Raw genomic sequence first — 10,446 nt, 5'->3', positions numbered from 1 at the left:
CAAATGGAGTCATTTGTGCTAAGCCCCACATCAGCAAACCAAGACTTAATACCTAATCTAATTGCAATTTCAGCCTCTCTCAAGAATGTGACCTGTAACAAGTCATTCTGGAATTACCTGGTCAGCACTAGTGAGGTAATCCACTCGATAGACCATTTTTGTTCCCCATAGGAAGGTGATTTTGCCTGAGACAGTCCACTCTTGGCTAGAAACTTCCTTTTCCTGTCCTCTTCTGTCTATAAAAGCCTTCCATTTTGTGCAGCTCCTCAGAGCTCCTTTCTGTTTGCTAGATGAGATGCTGCTTGATTCATGAATCTTTGAAAAAGCACAATTAGATCTTCTGATTTACTCAGTTGAATTTTATTTTTTAACAACCCTCACAGACATACCCAGAAATAATGTTTTACCAGCTTTCTGGACAGCCCTTAGCCCAATCATGTTGACACATAAAATTAACCACCATAACTTCACACTTTGTCAGCTTGGTACCCATACATATCTCCTTAAACCATACTGGATCTCCAAATAAAGACAATAACAAGGTCATAGTTCCAACTGACATGATATAGCTATCCTACAAACAACTGAAAATGCACTAATCCCTTCCCCAGAAGAGGAGGAAGGGCACTTGAGTGATGCTTACTCTTCTCCTGATATCCTATAACTTAAATACTATGATGTAAAATTAGCAATACTCAATTACTGATGTAAAGTCAATACAGCTTATCTTATATGATAAAAGAACAAGAAAGGAAATAAAACAAAGATATTTACTTAGTTTATGTATATATACACACACAAACATATGTATAACAAAATAAGGAGGAAATACTCATGACAATTCTAGTCCTCATTTCTGTAACTGGTGGTGTGGTTGTAGCTGGTATTTATAATTACCTTCTTCTACTACACATCCTATATTCCCTTTGCCTTCAGCAAGCACCTCAGCTGGTCATTGTTCTTTAGCTGGCAGAGTAACCCTAACTTTCATTCCTGAAGGGTCTGGCCCATTAGTAGTCTTGCTTGGATTCGTTTGTTGTAGCTTTCCATTGACTTTGACCACAAGGCATGGTAATACTAAGAGATGCCCTAAGGCATCTCCTGTATTCCAGACACACTCTTCCTCACTTCCACCATGTAGTATTAGTCCAATTTCTCCTTGATAGTCAGGATCAATCACCCCAGATAACACCATAACGCCTTTTTTTGCCTGTTGATTCAGAGCCCAAAGTGGCAGGGTGGCAGTCTTAATTTCCAGTTCAATGGAATCATTGTCATGTCTCCTGATAGAAGCTTTCCTCCCTCTGACACTAAGACCTCTAGGCCAGCAGAAAATAAAGTCATGAAAACAGGAAGCTAGTGGGTCACTACGGATAATAGTGACTGGTGCACTTTCATTTCCACCTGCTTGATTCCTGGACCTGTAAATCCTGGCTACTTGAGAAACAGCACCATATAGTGGATACTAATTAAGTGCATATACAGCTTTCTGGAGAAACTTGCCCCAGCCCTGCAAGGTACTGCCACCTAGCTGGTGCTGTAACTAAATCTTCAAAAGGTCATACCACTGTTCTATTAAGCAAGCTGCTTTAGGATGGTGGGAGACATGGTAAGACCAGTGAATTCCATGAGCTTGGGCCCACTGTCACACTTCTTTTATTGTAAAGGGTTGTTCTTGATCAGAAGCAATGCTCTGTGAAATGTCATGACAGGGGATAAGACATTCTATTAAGTCCACAGATGGTAGTTTTGGAAAAAGCATTACATGCAGGGAAGGCAAATCCATATCCAGAGTAAGTGTCTATTCCAATAAGGACAAACACTGCCCCTTCCATGATGGGTGCAGTCCAATGCAATCAACCTGCCACCAGCTAGCTAGCCGATCATGCTACGGAATGGTGCCATATCAGAGGCTCAGTGTTGGTTTCCATTGCTGGCAGATTGGGCACTCAGCAGTGGCTGTAGCCAGGTCAGCCTTGGTGAATGGAAGTCCATGTTGCTGAGCCCAGGTATAACCACCATCCCTGCCACCATGGCCACTTTGCTCATGAACCCATTGGGCAATGACAGGGGTGGCTAGCAAAAGAGGCTGAATGGTACCGACAAAATGGGTCATCCTATCTACTTGATTATTAAAATCTTCCTCTTCTGAGGTCACCTTTTGGTGAGCATTCACATGGGACACAAATATTTTCACGTCTTTTTCCCATTAAGAGAAGTCTATCTACATACCTCTTCCCTAAATCTCTTTGTCACCAATTTTTAAATCATGTTCCTTCCAAGTCCCAGACCATCCATCCAAACCGTTGGCCACAGCCCATGAATTGGTATATAATCACATATCTGGTCATTTTTCCTTCCAAGCAAAGTGAACAACCAGGTGCACTGCCTGAAGTTCTGCCCACCAAGAGGACTCCCCTTCACCACTGTCCTTCAGGGATGTCCCAGAGAGGCGCTGTAATGCTGCAGCTGTCCACTTCCAGATGGTGCCTGCATATCTTGTAAAACCATCTGTAAACCAGGCCCAAGTCTTTTCTTTCTCTGTCAACTGATTGTAGAAACTCCCAACGAGGCCACAAGTACAGGCTGGGAAAGAGAAGGCAGTGTAGCAGGAGTGGGGACCACAGGCATTTGGGCCACTTCTTCAGGTAATTTACCTGTGCACTTAGGGCCTACCCAGGCTTGATCATATATATACTACTTTCATTTGATGATCGAGTGTTGCTGTGCATGCCCAACTTTATGGCTTGGTGGGTCAGATAACACCCAGTTCATGAGGGGCAACTCAGGTTTGATGGTAACTTTGTTGCCCATGGTCAAGTGTTTAGTCTCTAAGGCCCAGTTGGAAGCCAAGAACTGATTCACAAAAGGAGAGTAGTTATCTACAGATGAGGGCAGGGCATTGCTCCAAAATCCTAAGGGTTTATGCTGTAATTCATCCCACAGGGGCTTGCCAAAGGCTCCGAACACTAACTCGATCTGACACTGCCACTTCCAACACCACTGGATCTGCTGGATCATGTAGCCCAAGTGGCATAACAGCTTGCACAAAAGCCCAAACCTGTTTCAGAGCCTTTTCTTGTTCTGGATCTTACTCAAAACTATCAACTTTTCAGGTCACTCAGTAAATGGGCTAGAATAACACAACCAAATGAAGAATATGTTGCCACCAAATCCAAAGAGACCAGTTAAGCATCATGCTTCTTTCTTGGTTGTAGGAGGGGCCAAATACAACAACCTATCCTTCACCTTAGAAGAGATGTCTCGACATGCCCCATACCACTGGATCCCTAGAAATTTCACTGAGGTAGAAGGCCTCTGAATTTTAGTTGGGTTTATTTCCCACCCTCTGACATGCAACTGTTTCACCAATAAGTCTAGATTAGTTGCTACTTCTCACTCACTAGGTCCAATCAGAATAATGTCATCAATGTAATGGATCATTGTGATACCTCGTAAAAGGGAAAGGCAATCAAGATTTCTGTGAACTAAATTAAGACAGAACTGGAGAGTTGATATACTTCCGATGTAGGACAGTGAAGGTATATTGCTGGCCTTTCCAGCTGAAAGCAAATTGCTTCTGGTGGGCCTTATGGACAGGTATGGAGAAAAAGATAATTTGCCAGATCAACAGCTGCATACCAGGTACCAGATGATGTGTTAATTTGCTCAAGCAATGAAACCATATTTGGTACAGCACCTGCAATTGTAATTACTACCTGGTTAAGCTTGTGATAATCCACTGTCATTCTCCAAGATCCATCTGTCTTCTACATTGGTCAAATAGAGTTGAAGGGGCATGTGGTGGAAATCACCACCCCTGCATCTTCCAAGTCCTTGATGGTAGCACTAATCTCTGCAATCCCTCCAGGAATGTGGTATTATTTTTTATTATTACTTTTGTAGGTAGAGGAAGTTCCAATGGCTTCCATTTGGCCTTTCCCACCGTAACAGCCCACACTCAACAGATCAGGGAACCAATGTGGGGATTCTTCCAGCTGCTATATATATCTATTCCAATTATGCATTCTGGAATGAAGGAAATAACCACAGGATGGATTTGGGGAGCTACTACACTCACTGTGAGGTACACCTAAGCTAAAACTCCATTGATTACCTGACCTTAATAAGCCCCTACTCTGACTGGAGGGCCACAGTGGTGCTTCAGGTCTCCTAGAATCAGTGCTAGTCCAGATCCAGTGGCCAGTAGTCCCTGAAAGGTCTGATTATTTCCTTTTTCTCAATGTACAGTTACTCTGGTAAAAGGCTGCAGGTCCCTTTGGGAGAAATATTAACAGTATAAATTTTCACTAGTGTACTGGGATCCTTCTTTAAGGGGACCCAACCCCCGCTTCATTCAAGGGGTTCTAAGTCTACAAACTGTCTTAAGTCTTGGAATTGATCAAGGGGCTGTGACTCTCTGTTTTTATGATTTGAGTTAGATTTTTGTTCACTTGATCTAGAACTTTTCTGCTTATACAGATCAAGTGAAAATCTAGTAGGCTTCCTATTTATTTCACTTTTTAGAACACTAACTAGCCAGCACCATAAGTCTGCATGAATCAGACTATTCTGACTGCTGCTTTGTCTCTGCGGTCCATTATGGTAACCACACTCACCTTCCCTTTGGTGATTGAATGCTGCCACTTGGCCCCTGCCACGCCAGGATCAAATGACTCCTACTGCATTTAGGTTTTTCCGTTGAGTGTCTGCAGTTCCCACGGTAACGTCTCACTTACAGAGATGAGCAATCATGGAGATCTTCAAGGATGCTAGGACTCCACTCACCAAATTATTTCTCAAAGTATTGGTGAAAGGTATGTCTTCTAGACCAGCGGTCCCCAACCTTTTTGGCACCAGGGACCATTTTGTGGAAGTATTGGTGAAAGGTATGTCTTCTAGACCAGCGGTCCCCAACCTTTTTGGCACCAGGGACCAGTTTTGTGGAAGACAATTTTTCCACGGATGGGGTTGGGGGGGGATGGTTCAGGCGGTTATGTGAGCGATGGAGAGCCGCAGATAAAGCTCTGCTTGCCCGCCTGCCGCTCACCTCCTGCTGTGTGGCCTGGTTCCTAATGGGCTGCGGAGAGATACTGGTCCAAGGCCCGGAGGTTGGGGACCCCTGTTCTAGACACTCCCAGTATGGATGAGTAGGCCTTAAATGACAAATCCACTCTAACATTCCAATCTTTCTAAATCTCTGAACCCCCTTCCTCTACATTAAACCAAAGGAGGTCAGGCATTTCCAATTCACATACCGTGGGAAATTTTTTGTCCATGTTTCAGTCAGATAACCAACCAAACAATTAGAGGCCTTTTCTAACTTCCTCAGCTACATTAAACGCAGGATCTCTGCTTAGTGAGCTGTTAGAGGAGGTAATTGAGAGGAAGTGAGCACTGGTTGACCCATGACCTGGCCCAGGAAATCAGAGGCTCCTTACCCACCTCTGCTGACCTTGGGATGTACGTTCTGTTCATGTGTTGCTGAGACTATCTGGACTGTGTATGTGACTGACCCCCATTAAGGGAGGCTGATGCGGAGAACTACTCATCTTGCGACCACCCAAGACAAGCCTCATATATAGGTTCCTTTGTTTATTAAAACCACAATCTACCAATCTGGAGTGCTCTGCCTCTTTCTTTGGTCTCTCCTTGCCCTCTGTTAAATGGGGGCTAGTTTTGAATATCACCCAGGGAACTCCCAAGAACTGCAAACCAACAATTGCAAACCAACAATTGGCAAGCCAGCCAGAAGACGGAAGAAATGGGTCTTGGGAAAGAGGTATCGATAGGGGAAATCCTGAGTTGGCCATTGACCTCTTTGTGGGCATGGGTGGTACATAGTTAGATGTCTGTGGACTGCTGCATGACTACAGGGACATCCCAAAAACGTTGGCTGGTTTAATGTGTTTGTTTAAGGAACTACACACAGTGCACTGCAGCAAAGAAAGGAAACAAATGGCTGCAACAGTGGGTTGGTCTCTACTGTTGGCACTTCATCTGGCCACTGATGCCCAACTAGAAGCTGAAGCTCAAGTTAGACAGCTGGAAGAAGAGCTGAGGGTAGAGAAGGATGTGTGATTGTTCACTGCTCTGCTAGCTTTGGGGCAGAGCAGGATAATAAGTTGAAAACAATAGCATGCCCGTTTTGAAAAGCTAGGAGGGCACAAGCTGCTGCAGATTAAGGTGTGAGACAAAGGCTGAGACACTAAGACGTGGAATCCCTGGGAAAGTGAGGAGAACAAAGGGGAGAGTGTTGTGGTTATTGACAATGAAACAAGACGTAGCCGTACACCATCTGACCCCTAATACAAATGAAAAATTTATATAGTAATTACCCAGATTTCTGATAATAGAGAAATATACCCCAAAACTCCTAAGAGAAAAACTTACATTCTTTCTCTTCCCATTGAAGTTGTAAGTCTTATAATGTCTTTGAAATGTAAATACCCCAGGAGCTAACTAAAACACTGCCCAGGATTGCTGGAGACTGGAGGGGGGAAAAAAGGCGGCAGAAGAGGCTTTTTAAAACACATACTGCTATAGAAGCTCCCTTGCCCAAAATCAGTCCACAGCCTCTATATGATTATTGGTCAAGGGCAAATACAAATCTTAAGTCTTCTCCACAAATATTAGTAAAAAGCTTTATCCATTTGAGTGGCTAATCTTAACTTGTTCTGTCTGCCAGTCACATTTGGATTCAACTATTATTTATAAACTAGTGAGTTTTGTATTGCTGTACCTGATTCATGGCTAAAATTTTGAAATGAAAGTTATATGGTCTCTGTTTGTATCTGTCTGTATGCTTTTGTATGTCTATTTTTACCTGTTATATGTATTTCTACATCCGAATGGTATTGCCAAAATTAATTTATAAAAGAGCTCTATTTAATTGGTAAAGAAAAAAAGCTTTAATATCAATAGTGTACTTAGATAAAACTAAAATTTAATTTTCTTTCATCTTTGAGAAGAACAAAGTTTCCTTGAACTATTGGTTTGTTCTTGATAAGATTATGAAAAGTTTTTCTTTACCTTTTAAGTAATCTACCTAGAAAACAAAGATTCTGTGTTTTATCAAAATAATTTTCTGCGCTTCATGTTGTCTTTATCAGTTCTTTCATTACTTAAGAAAACTGAGTCTTCTCTGTAAAAAGAGCTAAGATTTTTTATGACTATGTAACTTTCTGATTTTGCCTTCAAAGTCCTTAACTGCCACTTTGGCTAAATAGATAACTAAATATTATTTCACAGTGACCTATAATCCTATTTAAGCAAGTCTTTTAAAACCTTTTTTGATATTTTTGACAAACTTCCCCAAAATCAAATTCTAAATGAAGTCTTTTTGACTTCAAACTAACTTTAGGATTTTCCAGAGGGTCCCTGGAACATCTGAAAGATTTGTCCTCTCTCCTGATAAAAGAGAGATATTAGGGACTTCCCTGGTGGCGCAGTGGTTAAGAATCTGCCCGCCAATGCAGGGGACAAGGGTTCAATCCCTGGTCCGGGAAGATCCCACATGCTGCAGAGCAACTAAGCCCATGTGCCACAACTACTGAGCCTGTGCTCTAGTGCGCATGAGCCACAACTACTGAAGCCCACGTGCCTAGAGCCTGTGTTCTGCAACAAGAGAAGCCACTGCAATGAGAAGCCTGCGCACTGCAACAAAGAGCAGCCCCTGATCGCCGCAACTAGAGGACACCCGCGTGCAGCAACAAAGACCCAATGCAGCCAAAAATGAGAGAGAGAGAGAGAGAGAGAGAGAGATTAAGCTAATTAGACTTATTTGATGTGTTAAATTTGATATGTTAAATTACTCTACTGACCACAGTAGAGACCAGCCCACTGCAGAAGCCATTTGTTTTCTTTGTTTGCCACAGTGCACTATGTGTAGTTTCTAAACAAGCATGTCAAACCAGCCAACATTTTCAGGAGGTCCCTGTACTCAAGCAGTGATCCACAAGCATCTAACATATGGTCCACCCCTGGCCACATAGAAGTCGTGACTAACTCAAGATACCTCTTTTCCCCGACAGATGCCTCTTTACCAAGACCCATTTCTCAGGGCTCCTGGCCGGCTCATCAACTGTTGGTTCAAAAACTGGCCCCCATACACAGAGGGCAAGGAGACACTGAAGAAAGAGATAGAGCATTCCAAATTGGTAGGTAGCAGTTCTAGTAAGCAACAAAACTTATATACAAGGCTTGTCTTGGGCAGCTGAAAGATGAGTAAATCTCTGCACCAGTCCACCAGAATCTTAAAAGTTTATATAGAGGCATTAACTAGGTTCAGTCACATACACAGTCCAGATGGCCTCAACAACACATTGCTCTTTCAAGGCTGCATCCTTGAAAATGGCTCCTAGTGTTGGAACAGTGAATAGAATGTACATTCCAAGGACAGGGGAAGAGGTGAGTAGCCTCTGATTGCCCAGGTCCAGCCATGGGTCAACCAGTGGTCACGTCCTCTCAATGACCTCCATCAACAATAATTCTAGTTATTTTAAAAATGATGTTACAGAAATAACCAAATTTCCTTGTCAACTGCATTACAATGAACTCTCATCAGATCTTTAACCATGGCCATTTTAAAGTCTTTTGTCATTTACAGACAGTTATTTTTTTACTCTGATGCTTTTGCAAAAGTATTCCTGCAAAAGTGCTTCATATTCAAGGAGATTCATGGAAAAGACTGACATATACAGGCTTCTGATAAAGAAGATTATACCACTGAACTGAATAAGAATTCACAGAACTCTAAGGAAAAAAAGGATGAATTTATAAAACTGCTAACCAAAGATCAAGATCAACAAGAATTAATTATATTAGACTAAATGAACTGATGAGGATGATTATAATTTTTATGCGTTTTTGTTTGAAACATTGTTGGTTCTTTTATGCTTTGTTTTTCTGTATTTAAGATAATCTTTATCTCTTTTCTCAAGTTATTAGCAATTTGCTAACATATACCTTTGTAAACAAAGATGAAACATTTATCTTTTTCTCCCTACCTGATCCCTCCAGGATTCAGAAACTCTTGGTGAATAATCTTATTTTATGGCAACATACTTATTTGCATAAGTTCAAAAAGAAGAATCTGTTTTCATTGAAACAGGACACAATTGGAAACTTGGTTATATTACCAAGGCTTTGATTGGAATGTCATATTTTAAAATGTGCATAGAATCAGATATGATCAGACAGCTTTAATGAACAGCATATTAAGAACTTCCCTTCCCATGAAGAGTTGGGTTGAGAATATGTTCTATCAACTCACCTCTGTTATTGCTCAAACTCCTATTTTGACTAAGTTGCATGCCTGTATGCAGCAGAGGAGCACCCTGTCCATCAGCCCACTGTCTCTGGAAATGCAGGTGCTACTAGGCCTGTGGAACATGTAGATCCTTCAAATGCCTCTGCCCTTATTCCTATGGTGGCCCCTGGGTCCTGTAGAGAGGTAATAGAAGAAATTCCCACTAATGCCTGGTGTACAGATGGATCTAGTCAGGGCAACCCGCCCACATGCATTTCAGTAGCTATTCAGCCCAAACTGACACCATCTGGATGGAAACAAGAATGAACCATAGCAGCCTATGTGCTGAACTCAACAATGTAGCTGGTGATCACTCATGAGCCCTGGCTATTAGCCCTTTGTACTGACAGTTGGGCTGTTCCAAGGGGTTTAACCTTATGTCTTGGACAATGGGAAACCAAGGGATGAATAATCACAAATAAGCCCTCATGGAGTCAGGATTTAAGTTCATCTTCAAGAGACTGAGGCAGTCCTCACTGTCTTCCACAGCAGACTGGGTGCATATAAAGAGTGGCCACTGTAGCACTCAGGTGTGATGGTGTATTACCAAGGGTACCAGACTGCCCTTGGAATACAGTGACTTGGCTAATGCAGAAACAACATGTCCTGTTTGTTCTAAACAACAGCCAAGGCAACTGCCAAAGGAGTCTGGGGCCATCCACAAGAGTTCCCAATTGGTGAGGCATTGGCACATTGATTATATTAGCCTCCTCTATCTCACTGAAGGTGCTAAATACACTTTGGTTTGTGTGGACACTGCATCTGGCCCAACCCAAGCTTTCCATTGTTGCCATGCAAACTAGGCTGCCACAATTAGGAGACTAGAGAAGCTGAGTACCATGTACAGACACCTTCATAGAATAGGCAGTAACTGGGGGTTCACATTTCAAATGTCATGGTATGCAAGACTGGCAAAAGTATATGACATTCAGTGGAGGTTCCATCTTCCCTATAGCCCACAAGCAGCAGTGTTGGTAGAAAGGAAAAATGGAATATTAAACAGCAGATTAAATTACTAACAGGTAAAATGACCTTGGCTTAATGGACTAAAATATGGTCCCAGGCTTTATTACATTTGAAAGATCAAACAGTACGACCTGTTTCCCCATATGCCAGACTGGTTGATACACCCAACA

General features: G+C 42.3%; 1 pseudogene; it reads right to left on the bottom strand.

Annotated features, from left to right (window-relative positions):
• Window positions 1-832: 832 nt before the first annotated feature.
• On the bottom strand, window positions 833-8,055 carry LOC103069613 (putative inactive deoxyuridine 5'-triphosphate nucleotidohydrolase-like protein FLJ16323 pseudogene; annotated as a pseudogene).
• Window positions 8,056-10,446: the final 2,391 nt, after the last annotated feature.

This window comes from Lipotes vexillifer, unplaced genomic scaffold, assembly GCF_000442215.2.
Source record: "Lipotes vexillifer unplaced genomic scaffold, Lipotes_vexillifer_v1.1 scaffold152, whole genome shotgun sequence".
NCBI lineage: Eukaryota > Metazoa > Chordata > Mammalia > Artiodactyla > Lipotidae > Lipotes > Lipotes vexillifer.
The sequence above is the reverse complement of the archived record's forward strand: the minus strand, read 5'-3'. Positions and strand labels throughout refer to the sequence as shown.